This window comes from Protopterus annectens, chromosome 10.part0 (assembly GCF_019279795.1).
Source record: "Protopterus annectens isolate FY-2018-M chromosome 10.part0, PAN1.0, whole genome shotgun sequence".
NCBI lineage: Eukaryota > Metazoa > Chordata > Ceratodontiformes > Protopteridae > Protopterus > Protopterus annectens.
The window spans coordinates 1,588,471,769-1,588,488,599 of NC_056744.1; positions in this window are offsets into that span (position 1 = coordinate 1,588,471,769).

Here is a 16,831-nt window from a genome sequence, read left to right on the forward strand (position 1 = left end):
AAGTTAGAAAATAACGACAGACATTTGAGTTTCAGATTTCATACCCTTCAGAAAATTTATACTAATGAAAGACCTACTCTTCTATTACATTTCTAAGTTTATAAGAGCAATATTTAAAAATTGTCCTTATTTTTGGGCCTTTGTCCCACTTCTATTTATGGCTTCATCCACATTTCTTGCTCTGAGGTTGAGAGGTATGACAAATGTGTCTGGGTCATCACCATCATCCAGAGACATTTCAAATTGTAACATACTTGCTGCACCCCACTCCCCCATGTAGTGACTCTGGATGTGTCCAAGCAAGGCAAGGAGCAGTTATGCAGTATAAGTGTGCAGAGTATCCCCCATCCTAGGTAGGCACAAGTACTACAGTGGCTTTTCATCTGTCCTTGATTTTGTAGAATGTTCTGGTTTTCTGTCATATTTTATACTGTTGATTTATGCTTCTTATTATTCAGAAAATGCATGTTGTTGCAGTGTCTGTTGCTCTGTGTTTAAATAGCAATGCTTTAATTATCATCAGGTAAGCTTGTCTGAGATTGTAAGATCCAAGTAAGTGTAATAAGCGTACTGTTAAAGAAATACCAACATTGAAAACCTTTTTTTTGTTGCCATGCAGAGAATGTTTATGTAACTAGATAATGTATAAACCTTAGGTATTGAAACGCATATGACAGTATGTGTAATAAAGGACAGGATTACAGTATTTTCAGAAGGTCACTGTATTTGTTGGATACTTGCAGTCATCTTTGCAGGCTTTACCAGTAAACTAAACAGAATGCTAATCTATCATGTGTGGTCCATAACCTGTGCAGTAATCCATTAAGCAATTTCTCTTGAGTTTGTTTCTTGTTTGCTGTTCATTTTTTACTATGATCATGTTTTCCCCATGAAACAAGTAGATAGTTGTTGTCAGACAGCAGGTCTTTTTTGGATAAGAAACTTTTTTACAAGTGGGAGTATCACAAAGATTTCTACTTTCAGCATGTTACTTTGTACTTTTATAAAGCTGAATATAAATTAGAATTAGAATTGCAGTGCAAGGAGAAATGGTTTGAGTTGAGTGCTGTTTGTTTTTTATACTTGATTTTGACTGGCATTCCAGTAATGTATTTAAAAGGTAATTTATTTTTTCATGTCTCACAATCTTTTTATTTCCATCTAGATATTAAGTAAGCTGTCATGTAGCCAATGCATTGAAATACTTTTTTCTTCTACACTTCATTTTGCCTTGATTGGATTCTCATAAGGACGGTTTGGCTCCCAGGGCAGCTTATTTAATTAAAGTCCCAGTTTTGTGGTTTTGAGCATAGCCCCACCCTTTCTAGTTGGTTACACCCCTTCCCATTGGCCAAACCCATTCAACTGTCTCCTGCAGTCCCCCTTTGATTTGAAGCCAGCAGCCACCACTGATCTGTACTCATCACACTCATGGCACAACCTGGCCAAGCATCCAGCATGCACCTCAGTGTTGCAAACCCTCTCCTCTGCAGCTGTTGGGAGAGAAGCACACCATTATACATACCAGTTTAGCAGACATTCAAGATTTATATTGGTGAAATACAGGTAATGGTAATTACATACATGTGGAACATTCCCAGCCTGGAATTCTTGGACTCAGGTGTCCGACAGATTTCCCTTCTGTATTTTCAGGTCATCATGGTGGTGACAACACTGCTAACCTCTGCAGGGGATACCAGTTACACTGGTGAGGTCCCTTGCCAGCTGGTCTCAGGCCTCTGCCTTGCACTCTGAGCCCTGGTAACCTCCCTGCATCAGCTGGCCGTCATGTTTTTTTACAAAGAGTCCAATGGATTATGCTGTATTCCTCCCTATTGAGCTTAATATAGCCTGTTTTCCCACCCTTACACACCATTGGGCAACATTTAAAAGTGTGGCCTGTCACTTAGCACCACACAAACCAGTGCGGCTGAGATAAGCAGTGCTTAGTGCTTAGTGCTTGGATGTGCTTAGCAGTGCACAAACCAGCCAAGCAGTGTCAAGCAGTGCCTAAACATCACCAGCCATTACTTTGTTTATGCAGTGCTTAGCAGGTCTTAGCAGATCTTAGCAGAGCTTAGCTAAATGCAGCAGGCCAGTATTTAAAAATCATTTGCATAATTTCTATTTTGAACAAAAATGTTAACTTGCCCTCCCATGTATTCAAATGCTCCACCTACTGCACATGAGGTCATAACTCTAAGCATTTAGCTACGTGGATGTATGAAATGGTGGTATATGTTTACATATACCTCTGAGCTACCTTTAAGCATTGCTGACCACCACAACAATCTGTGCAAACCCACTGAGCTATGCTTAAACTTGACCTTTAAAAAAAAAATAATTAAATACATCTGGTTTCTATTTTTAGATGTCTGGTGTCTCAGCAGTGCTAAGTACTGCTGTACTTTGCACCACACTGTGTAAACATGATTTTTATAAAAATAAAAAAAAATTAAATTACAATGCTATACTCCAATTGGACAGGACAGGAAATGTGTTACTCATCTGCAGGCACAGTTAGCACCACACTCTCTACACTGATTCAATAACTGTGTTCCACAGCTCTCCCTCGGCAATGCACCATGATTAATATGCATGACATGCTGTTGAGAGGGAACCGTGCACATGGACACGGTTCATTCCGTCTTGGCACTATAGTATGCCTACACAGATTTTACTAAATCCTGGGGGAATTCACTGCTAATTGTGAGAATGTGTTCTGATTTCCAGTTTTTTGTAACCACTTTCCTTGCTATCACTATTGACCATAATATATGCATTTGATTTCGGGGTATAATTCCTGGAACAGGCATATTAAACAATATGAGAGAGAAATTGATTGTACAATTGTCATTCCACATAGCTTTACAAGAGTATCTAAAATCATTCCAAAAAGCAGATACCATTCTACAATTTACAATCATATACAACCATTCACATCAGATTGATTCCATCTCCAACATTTCATGTCTTATTTTTTACATATTTTGGCAATCTTATTGGCAGCTAAAAAGCCCCTATGCAGGTATTTCCAAATATAGATTTTCCAATAGGGAGAAACTGTGTTTTTTTTCCTGCTGATTTCAAAGAAAGCCTTTTATTACTTAATGTAAATTCTTCATTGTTTATTGTTGTTGAATAGTTCCAGTAAGAGACATCTGTAAAGGTAAAATCTGTTCTGATAGATTTATATATAATGGATATAAATGAGGTACCTTTTAAGGAACCATTATTAATAGTAGAAATTATGTCTAGATTTTTGGGTATGTTCTTGTCAAGTGTTTCTAATGAAATTATAATTCTGTGTTGAAAGAACTCTTTACAGGTCTGAATATCAAGCCACTTACAATTTGGTAGACTATATCTAGCTATTAAGTAATTAGCTGTGTGAATTTTAGTTGTTGATAGGAACTGATGCCAATACAGCAAATTACCCTTTTTGAAATCTAACATTTTCATAGTATCAAAATAAATTATACATTCACTAGTAAAGGCAGTTGGAAATATGGATATGATTAAATTCTTGATTAGGTGATGGGAATACATAAATCTTTTAAAGTTCCATAACATTTGGTTAATGAAGAAAAAGGTGGTTAGTTTTTGTTTATTTTGCAAATATATTTTAATTAGGCATAGAAAAATATACCTATCTACACAAATAAAATGATCAAATAGTGTTTTATTGTTGTCTAGTAATATTTTTGTGTATTGACTTCCAAAAAGATGTATATGAATTACTGATTCATAAAAGTACAGTGTTAATAATAGCTGCATTTATATATAATTCTGTGTTGGGAAATCCAGTACCTCCCTCATTCCAGCTTGGAGTGTACCATTGTAGAGATATTCTAGGTTGTTTAGGAAACCAGAGAAACTTGAGCAGGATATTGCTTATGCTTTTAACAATTTTTTTTGAGTGGGGGATGATTAATGACTGACTAAAATAAAATTTTAGGCAAAATTATCATTTTGATTAAGGTTAGTTTGTCCTCAAATGAAAAAAAAAAAACATTTTGCTCCAGCTGTCTGTTAGGTTTATAACTGAATTAATTAGAAGTTGATAATTAGCTGAAACTGTCTTTTTAATGTTAGATTCAATAGAAATGCCTAGGTACTTAATATGTGAATTGCCCCAATTGAAGTGCTTGTAAGTTTTTAATTTGGAAGTGACTTCCTGGTTTATTAAGAGCGTTTGGGTTTTTTATGATTAAATTTTAATCTAGATACACTTTCAAATAAATTCAGTGCACTAATTAAACAGTCTAGTGAGGTTTCAACATCTCCACATATTGGTAACAAATCATTAGTAAAAACTTGTATCTTGGGGGGAGATATCACTTGTAAATTTATAACCTACAGTATAATGTTCTTATTATTTTGCATATAATTCACAAATGGCTCTATGGCAAGGGCAAAAATTAAAGGAGACAAAGGGCAGCCTTGTTTTGTACCTCTAAATATTTTGAAAGGGCTAAATATGAAAGAGCCAAGTTTAACAAAGGAAATAGAATTTTCATAGAGCTTTTTAATTAACTTTATAACCTTTAAAAAGTTATACTCTTGCAATATTTTAAATAAGTAAGTCCAACTAAAAGATTTAAAAGCTTTGTCTGTGTTTAACCTTAATATATTGACAATTCATTTTTCTTTTTGTTTGCTATATCTATGAGACACTAGCCTTATTATATTGTCTTGAACTTTCCTGTTTTTTATGAACCTAGTTTGGTCATTATCTAGTAAGTCAGAAACGATAGAGTTCAGCCTATTTGCTAAGATAGTCATAACAATCTCGTAATCTATATTTAATAAAGAAATAGGCCTATAAGATGAACAAGAATAGGGCTCCTTATCTGGTTTTAAAATTGGTGAGACTAATGAGTATTTCCATGAAGGTGTGACATTTGACATGAAATGTATTTAACAGAATGTTTAATATATTATCTGATAAAAAGTTATATAATTCGGGGGTTAATCCATCCATCCATGATGCCTTATTGAGTTTTATATTATTTATTTGATCTTTTAGTTCTTTCATAGCCAAGGCTTTATCAATTCTAGTAGTATTATCATGGGATAATTTCCTTTGAATGTTCTTATTTAAGAAGTTATTTAGGATATTGTTATCACTTATCGTTGTATTTGAGTTATTTATATGCTCATAATGTTTTTTTGAAGCCTTCTAGTATGTTCTTCATATCTGATGCTTTTATTCTTATCTTTTTATATATGATTTCCTTTATATGTCTTTTTTCATATAGATATTTTGATCTGACTGCAATTTTACGTAGGTTTTTAGGGTTGACTGAGTAGGAGTATAACTTTATTTTTTCTAAATCAATGGAAATTGGTGGTGTAAGATGACCTGATATTCCTTATTCGGTTTATTTATATTATCTAACACTATTTTATCATTAGGTGTTAAGTTACCTTTCATCTTATCTAGTTCGTTCTGTATACAGTATCTACTAACCTGTTATCCCACTCTTTACTTTTAGATAAGTACCAGCCTTTAACTTTCCTGTAACGAACCACATTTAAGGTATCTCACAGAATCATGGCTGACACATCTCCATTATTGTTTGTCAATAAATTGTTTTATTTCAGTGAGAAAAAAGTTTTGAAATCCTTTTATTTTCATAATGTAGGTGGGGATTCTCTGACAAGAGATTAAACAATCAGTATGAAACATTAATTCAAAGGTGATGGTGTTGTGATCTGATAAAGGGCAGGACACAATCATGACATCTTCTATTTTAGATAATAAAGAGCTGGTTACTGCTACTTTATTAATGTTGGTTTGGCATACGTGCCAAACTTATACGAGCAATGGGAACATTTTAGGGAAGAAAGTGATGTTATATTATAGATGACTTTTAAATTCCTTGAATTTACATAGTTATTTAAATGTTTAACTACAGGAGATATTTTAAAAGGTTTACTATTTGTGGTATCTGTTGAAGATAAAATACAATTAAAATATCCTGCTAAAATTATCTCTCCCCCAGAACATAATGTCATGGTGTCACGATGCTGCTTTACTATTTCTGTGCCTATTCTTGGTAACCAATATGAGTTAATAAGGGTATAAGGCTTTTTTCCCAAACTTAATTACTACTAAAGCTAACATACCATTTTTATCTGTATACAGTTCTATGATCTCTGGTAATCATAGGTTTTTCTTCCATAGAACTGAAACTCATCTTTATTTTTCTTTATATTGTGAACTAACCAATATTACATAGTCTTTTAACAAAAATCTGTTCAAATCTTGTGATAATAGATGTGTTTCTTGAAGAATGGCACAATGTCCGCTTTATGTAAAGAAAGATATTTGTTCACCCTGTCTCTCTTCATGGGATTATTTAGCCCATTTACATTTAAAGAGAGAACATTATATTCTGACACAATTTAACAGGTTTTGCAGTATTAAGATATATGTATTGATTCTCTATTTTTTTATAGCAGTTAAAAATAACATTTGTTATGGACAAATTATGAACAAGTAAATTAGAAATCTTAACTATATAAACATTAAAAGCCTTCTGTATGGAATACAGTATTCCTGGCTTAATATGTGTGCCATGCAAGTCACAACTTTGCTAAACCATGACATCTAGTGGTGGCTTTCCACTATTGCAGGCTAACATATACATTTAAGAAAAATCAGAATGGAACATAAGTGTGTGGGAGAATCACTTACTTCAGATTATACTTTTTATAAGTAATATATCATTAAATTAAATTATACCTTTTAACTCTACCATGTCAACATTTTGGATACATATTGATACAGTCTACCTTTCTAAATCCTAAAAGACACAACATTTAAAAAACAGGCAGATGATAACAAGTAAACAAACTATAAGCAATCATCAATGAGCAGTATTCACTACCATTCTTTTTGCTTTTTACTGTCTTATTCCCTCGTTTTATGATATTGCATATTTGTTATACATATAGAAATATTTATAAACACCATCTGAATAGAAGCCTCTTTTTTAAATGCAAAACGTAACTATTTGGTAAGTAAAACAATATTAATATTATATTCATTAATATTTAGCTTTATGTGTATAATACTTTTCTGTTGTAGGTTTTCTGTTTCTTACCAGAAACATGATGTTTTTGGCAGTTTCATTTACTTATTAAAAGGTTACCAACATTTCAGCTTTGTACAACATTTCAGAACTAGTTAACTGTTATATCACAGCCGTTTGACTTGTCAGTCATTCAAGTAATGCCCATTTTTATTTAAAAACTGCCAGCAAGCTGTTAAAACTTAATATCACAAATTTACTTTATATATTAAGCTTATTAAATAATAAATCCATTACTTACATTACATTTTCAGTTAAAAGCATTAAAAATAATTCAAAAGGAAGCAAGGCAACATCTGTTTTGCAATCCGATTGGTCCATTGCTTTCAACTTGAGATTAAAAAGGTCAAAGGCAGTTTATTACTTTCTGTATATCATCTCATATGTTTCTGCATGAAAATGGAGCCTTTACAGCCCTTTAAGAGCTTGAGTCTGCTTCAGAAACCTAAACAGCAACTAAAGTAAGTTAGTGGGAATTTTTGCTTGTAGAGTGAAGCTTTGAAACTAGAAATGTTCGTGGATGTATTAAAAAGCCATGAGCAATGTAAAGCATTTATTTTTGCTCTGAATGCTTATTTTTGACTGACATACATACAATTAAACAATAAATTAACCATTTCTGTTCAATTCATGAGTGAATTAGATATACAGTAACATCCTCAACTTTAAACTAAAGCATTTTTAGTTAAGTGGAGTATATAGTAAACTTAATTTACCTATAACTGTTATCATTTTAAACACACATTATTAGGCTCAGCATGACCCCCCCCCAAAGTAATAAATCAGTAAAGGATAATTGTAAAATTCAGTTTAGCAAAGCACCAGTATATGACTATGACACCTTTGTTTATTCTTCCCTAGAGATTAAAAATTCACTTAACATTTAAAAATATGTTACTTCTGATCTAAAGTCATTAGTAAATCACTAAACTATTAGTAAATTAGTAAACTATTAATACTTTTTTTAATTTTTTAAAGAGAAGGAGGAAGGAGAAGGAAACAAGTAAATTAAATTGTATTACCTTGTTTGTGTGATTTCAAAATTACTTAAAACCAACTGCACTGTAATCCATTACAAATAAGCTTATGAATTATTTGTCTCTCTGGGTTTTTTCTTTTCTTTCACAGAACATTTATTTTCATGATTTGCCTTTTTAATGTACTACTGGTGCCCATAAGTGCTGTTGAATTTATTATGTTTCTTTGTTGTACAAAGTTGTTGGCATCTTCAAGTGTTTCAAATGTTTTTGTTCCTTCCAGTAGAGAAAGTCTTATTCTGGCAGAAAAGAGTAGTTCTGATTTAATACCAGCTTTTTTTCAATGATTTGATAATGGGAATGCAAGCATTTATTTTTGAAATAACAAGAAAAGAGTACTCATTGTCAAATCTAACAATTTGATCTCCTATTTTCAAAGGAAAACTAAAACAATGAGTAAAAGGTTCACACAAGAAAACCCACTGGTTAAAAAACACAAAAAGAAAAAGCTAGCAAAGCTAGACTTTCTGCTATGTGATACCTTAAACATCTTGTATCAGAGGCAACATGGAATATATGCAAATTAGCCTTTAAGGATATCAGGTGTTTCAACTAAATGGCAATTCTGAATGTCCATGAATTTTTCGTTTGTTTATTTATTGACAATTTCAGGCAAATAAAGCCAAACACCTCTAGCTGTGAGCATCTGTCACATCAACACAGCATTAGAGGAATGTTTGACTTTCAGAAACAAAGGGTTGTCATACCTAACTGATATCCATAAACATTAGGGTGCCTACAAAATATCCCAACTAACAAACTAAACCAATGAGTAAAAAGGTTACACAGGAAAACCAACTGATTAAAAAACACAAAAAGAAAAATCTAGCAAAGCTAGACTATACTGTGTGATACCTTAAACATCTTGCATCAGAGGCAACATGGGATATATGCAAATTACCCTTTAAGGATATCAGGTTTTTCAGCTAAATGGCAATTCTGAATGTCCATGATGTTTTCTTTTGTTTATTTATGGACAATTTCAGGCAAATAAAGCCAAACCCCTCTAGCTGTGGGCATGCAAGTTTCACATCAGCACAGCATAAAAGGAATGTTTGACTTTTGGAAACACAGGGTTGTCATACCCAACTGATATCCATAAACATTAGGGTGCCTACAAAATACCCCAACTAATAAACTAAAACAATGAGTAAAATGTTACACAGGAAAACTAATTGGTTAAAAAACACAAAAAGAGAAATCTAATAAAGCTAGGCTTTCTACTGTGTGGTACCTTAAACCTATTGCATCAGAGGCAACATATCATATATCGTATCAGGTTTTTCAGCTAAATGGCAATTCTGAATGTCCATGACTTTTTCTTTTGTTTATGGATTTTATGTTATGCTTATGTTTATGTCTAATGTTTATGGATATTAGTTGGGTACAACAACCCTGTGTTTCCAAAAGTCAAACATTCCTCTTATGCTGTGCTGATGATGGCATAAGAAGGCAGAAAAATGTATGTCTACAGCTAGAGGGGTTTGGCTTTATTGGCCTGAAATTGTCCATAAGCAGACAAAAGAAAAAGTCATAGCCATTCAGAATTGCCATTTAGCCAAAACACCTGATATTCTTAAAGGGTAATTTGCATATATCCCATGTTGCCTCTGATACAAGAGGTTTAAGGTATCATACAGTAGAAAGTCTATATTCAAAGTAGAGAGAGAGAGAGAGCCCAAGCAGACTTGAAAATAAGGTCTTTATCTTGACTTGACATAAATTTGGCAATGATGGATGTATTCAAGGTCTTTGAAGTTAAAGATCTGTGGGCTCTCTCAATTCCAAAAGATAAAGCTTTAGGTGAATTTAAAGTTTTTGGGAGTGAAGTAGTTAAAAAACTCACCATATTGTCTCCTTCCATTCTCTTTGGTATGCCATAGATTCTTAAGTTGTTCCATCTAGACCTATTGTCCAGCTCATCAATCTTGTTAATAAGTTTGTTATTTTGCTGTAGAAGGAACTCAATACTTTTTTCCTCACCTATTAGTCTGCAATCAATGTCAGACACTGATTCTTCTAGTGCTGTAATTTGGGCCTTCTGTTGCTTCAGGACATCATTCAATAATTCAGTCTGCTTGGTAGTTTCTTTATTTTTTTTCCATTTTAAAATCAAGTTTATCCATTTTCGGCATTAAATCTTGAATGTTTGTAAGGTTAGACTGCAATTCTTTTTTCATAGAGTTGTCCTGTTGCATGGTCTTAAGAGTGATTAGTGTTCCTTCAGTTGTAGTTTCTTCACTTTTTCTCCTTTAAAATTTGACAGGAAAATATGAGAATTATAAGATGAAAGTTACACCAATATAAAGCTTAGATCTTCCATTTTTTGGATTTATTTTTTCAAGTAGATATCAATGTATTTTGTGAATATATCCTGTCAAAAATGTTGAAAAACTACAGAGCAGAAAATTTGTGCTGGTGTCAGCCTTCCATCCAAGCCACGCCTCCCAAGACCTATGTTGAATATTTTGGTGCACAGAAATGTCAACTGACAGAAACACGAGCCAATTGGGTTCCATGGATGATATGAATCACTAGAAGGCTAACCAAAGGAATGAAGAACTGAGGTATCCAGTGAGCTGCTCTGCATCCTGGGAAGACGGGATTGGTGGGCAAAAGATCACAGTTCAACTGCTGTCTAAAAGAGACCACAAGCCACAGCCACAGTGAAGTTAGGAAGAGTCACGGTGAATAACTAGTGAAAGTAACCATGAAACTGGCAAGATCAACAACAGCTATGCAAACAAGCAAATGATCACAGGTGCCTCTCAAAAAGTCTTCAAAAACAAATAAATGCACATGGAATAAGTCAAATTCAGATAACATAATTTCAAATTGACAAGTAAGACATAATAAAACAACAGAAAATGTACTTACTCGATTGTAAAAGAATACCTCAAGTTTTATGCCCACTTTAATACAACAGGTGCCATTTTTTTTTTAATTTCAGACAATAAAGTGCTTCTTTTTTATTTTGGTATTTACATCAGTGTTTCTTTACTGTCTGAAAATATCATTTCCTTAATGGTTTAAGTTTCACTAATAATGTCTGCTGTAAAATGTTGTGTAAGCAGATTTTTGTTGCTTTATTTCTGTTATTTCTTACACATCCATACAATATGACTTTGAATTCCCTTTTTATTTTTCATTAGTGTAGTCACTCCCACAAGCAAAATGCAGACAGTAACGTCACTATCATTTCTAAACTTTTTAAAACATTTGGCAACCCCATTGCAAATAATTTCTGAGGATTCATTAGAGTATCACTACAAACAGAAAATATTTCATTGAGCTGTGTGCTAGTTATAACCCTTCTAATAACAATTTCCACAATATTTAAAAGTCAGAGATAGGACCAAAGTGAGGTTTTATCAGCTGGTATAAATACATTTTCAGCTATGGCAATATATATATATATATATATATATATATATATATATATGTATATATATATATATATAAGGCCATCTAGGATTCCAAAATGGGAAACATTTACATAATTGGTGAATACTTTGGGTTAGTTTGAATTTATATTGTATGTACCTTTAGTTAGTTAGTTAGTTAATTAGTTAGTTTAGTTAGTTAGTTAGTTAGTTAGTTAGTTAGTTAGTTAGTTAGTTAGTTAGTTAGTTAGTTAGTTAGTTAGTTAGTTAGTTTTGTTGTTATTCATTCTTGGACTTGTGTTTTTTTTTTTCATTTTTGAGCTCTAAATGGTACTTTGTGCATGTTACTGTTTAAAATTGTTTATAAAAAAAAAAACAAAACTATTTAAAATCAGGCGAAAGAACACTATAAGAGCCGGAAAATCCACAAAATGCCGTTTATTGTAAGCGCTTTCGGCAAGGACTTTGCCTCACCTTCCTCAGAGAAAACTTGAAAGCATCAATTAGCCTCCCTTTTAAAACCACAAGGTAAACCTATTAATCAATTACCATGAAATAGAATAATTACTAAAAACTTGTAGCAACAGATAAAACCTCTACATTCTAGAACATTAAATGTTATTCAATTACTCAGAAAACACAAGTATACAAATACAAACTTACTTTTTAAATACAATAAAAAATTGTGATAAAAGATAAAATGTGTATTGGAAATCCAAATTTAAAAGCCGTTATAATATACAATAAGCATAAGCCATCTAGCAAGCATAATCTGTCTAGTGGTGACACTGGTCAGCAACCATCAAAAATACTAAGATTTACAAACTTAAAATTCATTAATGTATGAATTAATTTCATATATCAAAAACTAATCTGATGGATAAACATTAATGAAAAATAATGTTATACATATATATAAACCTACATATATTTTAATAATAACTACATGTCAATTAATAGATAAAAGAAATATATGAAAATTATGTATATGCTTATAAATGCCAAAAAAATAATAAATGCATATACATACATTAAAATACATTACATAATGGTCATCTTTTAAGGGCGAGCAACTTTAAAATGCATTTTATAGAAATATTTTCATTCAACCCTGGGAATATATGTGCCCTTGTCCTGATTTGCCACATCAATTCATCTATTTCTAAAAGAATTTGCCAAGGTCCCCCTCTGATGTCATTGGGCCTATGTTGTAATATGGCAAATTTAAAACCATGACCAGGATGTTCTAAACAATGTTTAGCCAATGCATTGTTAATATCTTTTTTACCTATAGCGTAACAATGTTCGTATATACGCTGTCTAAACTTCCTTTCTGTTTTACCGATATAATAACTATTACATTGGCTACATAAAGCTACATAAGTGACACTTTTAGTGTCACAATTATATCTGACGTTGACTTTGTATGTTTTGTCATTTATACAAAGTTGATTACTGGCCATAATATATTTACATTGAGAACAAGCTCCGCATTTAAACATGCCAATGGGCCTGTTCGACTGTGGCTTCCTTTTGTTCTCTAAAATAGCTTTTAGGTTACGGCCCCTCCTATATATTTGATCTTGAGCCTTATACCTAAAGATTTGGACAGGACTTCGTCCCCATTGATGATGTCCCAGTTTTTATTAAAAATATCCCTAATAAGATGGTAATCAAGAGAAAATGTGCATAGAAAACTGGTTTGGTAAACTCTAGAAGTATGACTATTACAAGCCACTCCATAGTCAGTTAAACTCACTTGATCAAGTGAGCTTACCGTGCAAGTCTCCCCTAATCCTGTTAATACAGGTTTAAAATAACCTACACTTCTTTTAAACAATACTTCCTTTTTAATATTGATAACCAAATGCCCAGGGTACCCCCTATTCATAAACATATTTTGAAGTTCTTCACATTCGGACTCAAAATCAAGGTTGTCCGAAATCATTCTAGCAGCCCTTACCATTTGGTCTTTGACAATGGCCCTTTTCTGATGATAAGGGTGGTTGCTAGAAAAATGTAAAAATGCATTAGAATAGGTCAGTTTCCTGTATATTACACTTTTATATCTATCATTGACCTTATCATTAATTAACAAAATATCGAGATAGTTAATCGAACTCTCCCCTATTGCATAAGTGAACTCTAAAAAGTTGGCAGTTTGTGTGATATTGTTGATAAAAGTGTGTATTAAAGATATATCACCCTTCCAAATACAAAATTTGTCATCCTGGTACCCAGTGTACCAGGAGACATTATCCTGAAACAAAGTATTGGTGAACAAGAAATTATTCTCCCAGTGTACCATGACAGCGTTAGCGAAACTGCCACCGCAGGGAGAACTCATAGCGACACCAGTTTTTTGCAGATAGAATTGCCCCTCAAAGACCATGAAATTATTTGTCAAGACTATCTCAAGTAGTGTTTCAATCAAATAAATTGTGTTTTCTCATAATCTCTTAGAAAGTAAAAAATCCCTTATCCACTCTAGGCCAATCCTTTGTGGAATTACGGTATAGAGATCCTTGATGTCAATTGTCAGGAAACACACATTTTGTTGGTATTCCAAGTCATTGATGTTTTTCAAAATTCCCCATGAGTCTTTGCAAATTTGGGGCTCACTTTCAACAAGTGGTTTTAAAATGCTGTCGATATATTTGGCACAATAATATGTAATGGACCTCCGGCCATCAACAATGGGTCTAAACGGAGGGTTATTTATTGCTTTATGAATTTTAGGGGTGCCAAACAGGGCTGGTGTTTTAGGTGCTAACATGGATAAGTACTGGTGAAGGTCCATGTCTGTGAACCCTTCTATAAATAAGTCATCTAACATGGACCTAATCTTTTTGTATGCTAGATTAACTTTATTCAAAGTGACCTGAGTGTAAGCAACAGTGTTAAGATGTTTAACCATACTTTCCACATATGTACAATAATCCATAAACACCAAGCCCCCGCCTTTTTCGGGCTTCATAACTCTTATATTGCAATCTTTTAACAAATTTAAAAAATCATGTTCTAAAGAACTAATGTTGTTAGTAATATTCCTCCAGTAATTCTTCTTGTCGTGGATGGCCCTAATGTCCATTTCACACATTTTCTCAAAAACATTCAGGCTCGGATGTAAAGGTGGATTAAACAAGCTTGAGACTCTAATGGAATTTACCATACTAGAGCTCTCACCCAAGAGCAGGTTGAGGTTTAACTTACGAATGAAAAGTTTCAAGGCAATCACAGTCTTAGCTATATCCTTGTTTTTCCCTGGAACGAAAGTTAAACCTTTAGATAAGAAATCAACCATCTCTTGGTGGACATCTAAGATGGTATAATTATATATCTTGAAATCACCCCCCGAGCTTGTATGTATATGGGGTACAGACCCAAAATTACCCCTGAGAACGATCTCCTCCTCTGCCTCCTTTTGTTCCTTTTTGAGGTTGATTCCGATAGGATTGTCGATTGCTTTGCTGGACATTGGAGTTTAAATGAAAACCCTGCTGTTTCGATCCATCATTCCTATTGGCATTGTTGTTGAAACGCCTGTTTTGGTTATTGCTACTATTAGAATTATTTTCTCTATTGCTGTTATTATTGTTATTATTAAGCCTCTCACTTCGCCTTAGAGGCTGAACATCCTCATTTTCATCAGGGGGGGTACTGTAAGAAGGGTCCTGAAGTTCCTCCCTCCCATTGTCATTGTTATTAGTCACTGTGTTATCCATTGGAACAGTGGATGCAATAAGCGGGGGTTTAGGATAAGCCCTATTGTTGGAATAGTCATTCAAGTCTTGTTTATTAAAAATGTGTCCCCCATCCTTGGAATATGCCTTCTAGTAAGCATTTTCTTCATTATAATCACTTAAAAAAGCTATTCAGATTCTAACAGAAAAGTACTTCCAGAAAATGAAGCTACATTGAACCTAATAAGCTGTCTATTATACATAAGACATTAATTTGGAATGATAAACACTTTCTCCATTAAAAAGTACCTACAGTGGTTTAGAGTCAGCATTTTGGGGTCTATGATTTTGTAACTTTATAAGAGTTGCAAGAGCATCCTTCTCTATAAATGTTTGCATTCCTTGCTGTTTTGGGTCTAAGAAAAGCCCAGAATAACTGACCCAATTATGGGGATACATAGTAGCTGAATGAGATATCAGTGACCCAAACTAAGTAAGAATTAGGGTTGCCACCTTTCATTGTGTAAGGCCACACCCCTCGCATCACACATAACCCTGCCCCTCCCCACCCACATTCCACCCATTTTGTGATGTCACTATGATATCAGTGGATGGGAATGCCCTCTTTTTCCATTCCTGATGCCTATTAATTGATTACACTTATTTTATTAATTGATTGCACTTATTTTATTAATTGATTGCCTTACATGTGACCCTTTATTGTACTGTGATTGGTTGCTATTTATTTTAAATATGTGTTGAGCATTTTTCTTGTGCTCTGAAGAAGTCATTTGCTTATACCAATTTAATAAAGATTTAGCCTCTATAGTCTTGGAAACCTAGAGTTTATTGTCTGCGTATAAGGTTTTTTCAGCCGATTTACTATGCTTTTCTGTAAAAGAGCATAGCAAATCAGCTGCTTTAACAAACTTCAATAGTTTGCTTCCTTTTTTAAAACAGAATACCGGAGTTTGCACAGTGTTTTCCAGACTACCGGAGAATCAATTTGATTTCTGGATAGTCCGGGAAAAAAAACGGATATGTGGCAAACCTAGTAAGAATACCATTATAGAAGAATCTATTAGAGAGTGAAGTGCTGATATAAAATGTGCTGCTCTGCTTTCTTGTGGATAGTGAAGAGCAAAGCATTGTGACAATACTGCCACCTGCTGGATGCAAGGAGTAACTGCTCCAATAAAATGGGGGACAGGAACAATGTGCATCAAAAGTTTCATGTAGTGAGGCATATGCACAGTCATAAAAATGTGGGAGGAGAATAATTGAATATGTGAAGATAACATTGGTCTGCTTATATACTGTCTTGGTAGCCTCTGTAGCATTAAATGACAATGAGTATAACTTTTACTTTTCTAACTTCCACAGCTGCTCCTCCTGTTGGTTCTTTATATGTGTTTTTATAACAGTTCATTTTCTTTCCATTTCCTACATTTCATTCTCCTCCTTCTTCTTCTTCTTCTTCTTCTTCTTTTTTGTGTCTCTGACTGCAACATTTGCACTTGTTGACCTGCCTTTTTCTTGCACTTTATACCATTAGCTGTGCTACCTCAACCCCTTCCCTGTAAACATATCCTGGGGACCGCTGCTGTCTTGCAGTGCCTCTAGTCCTC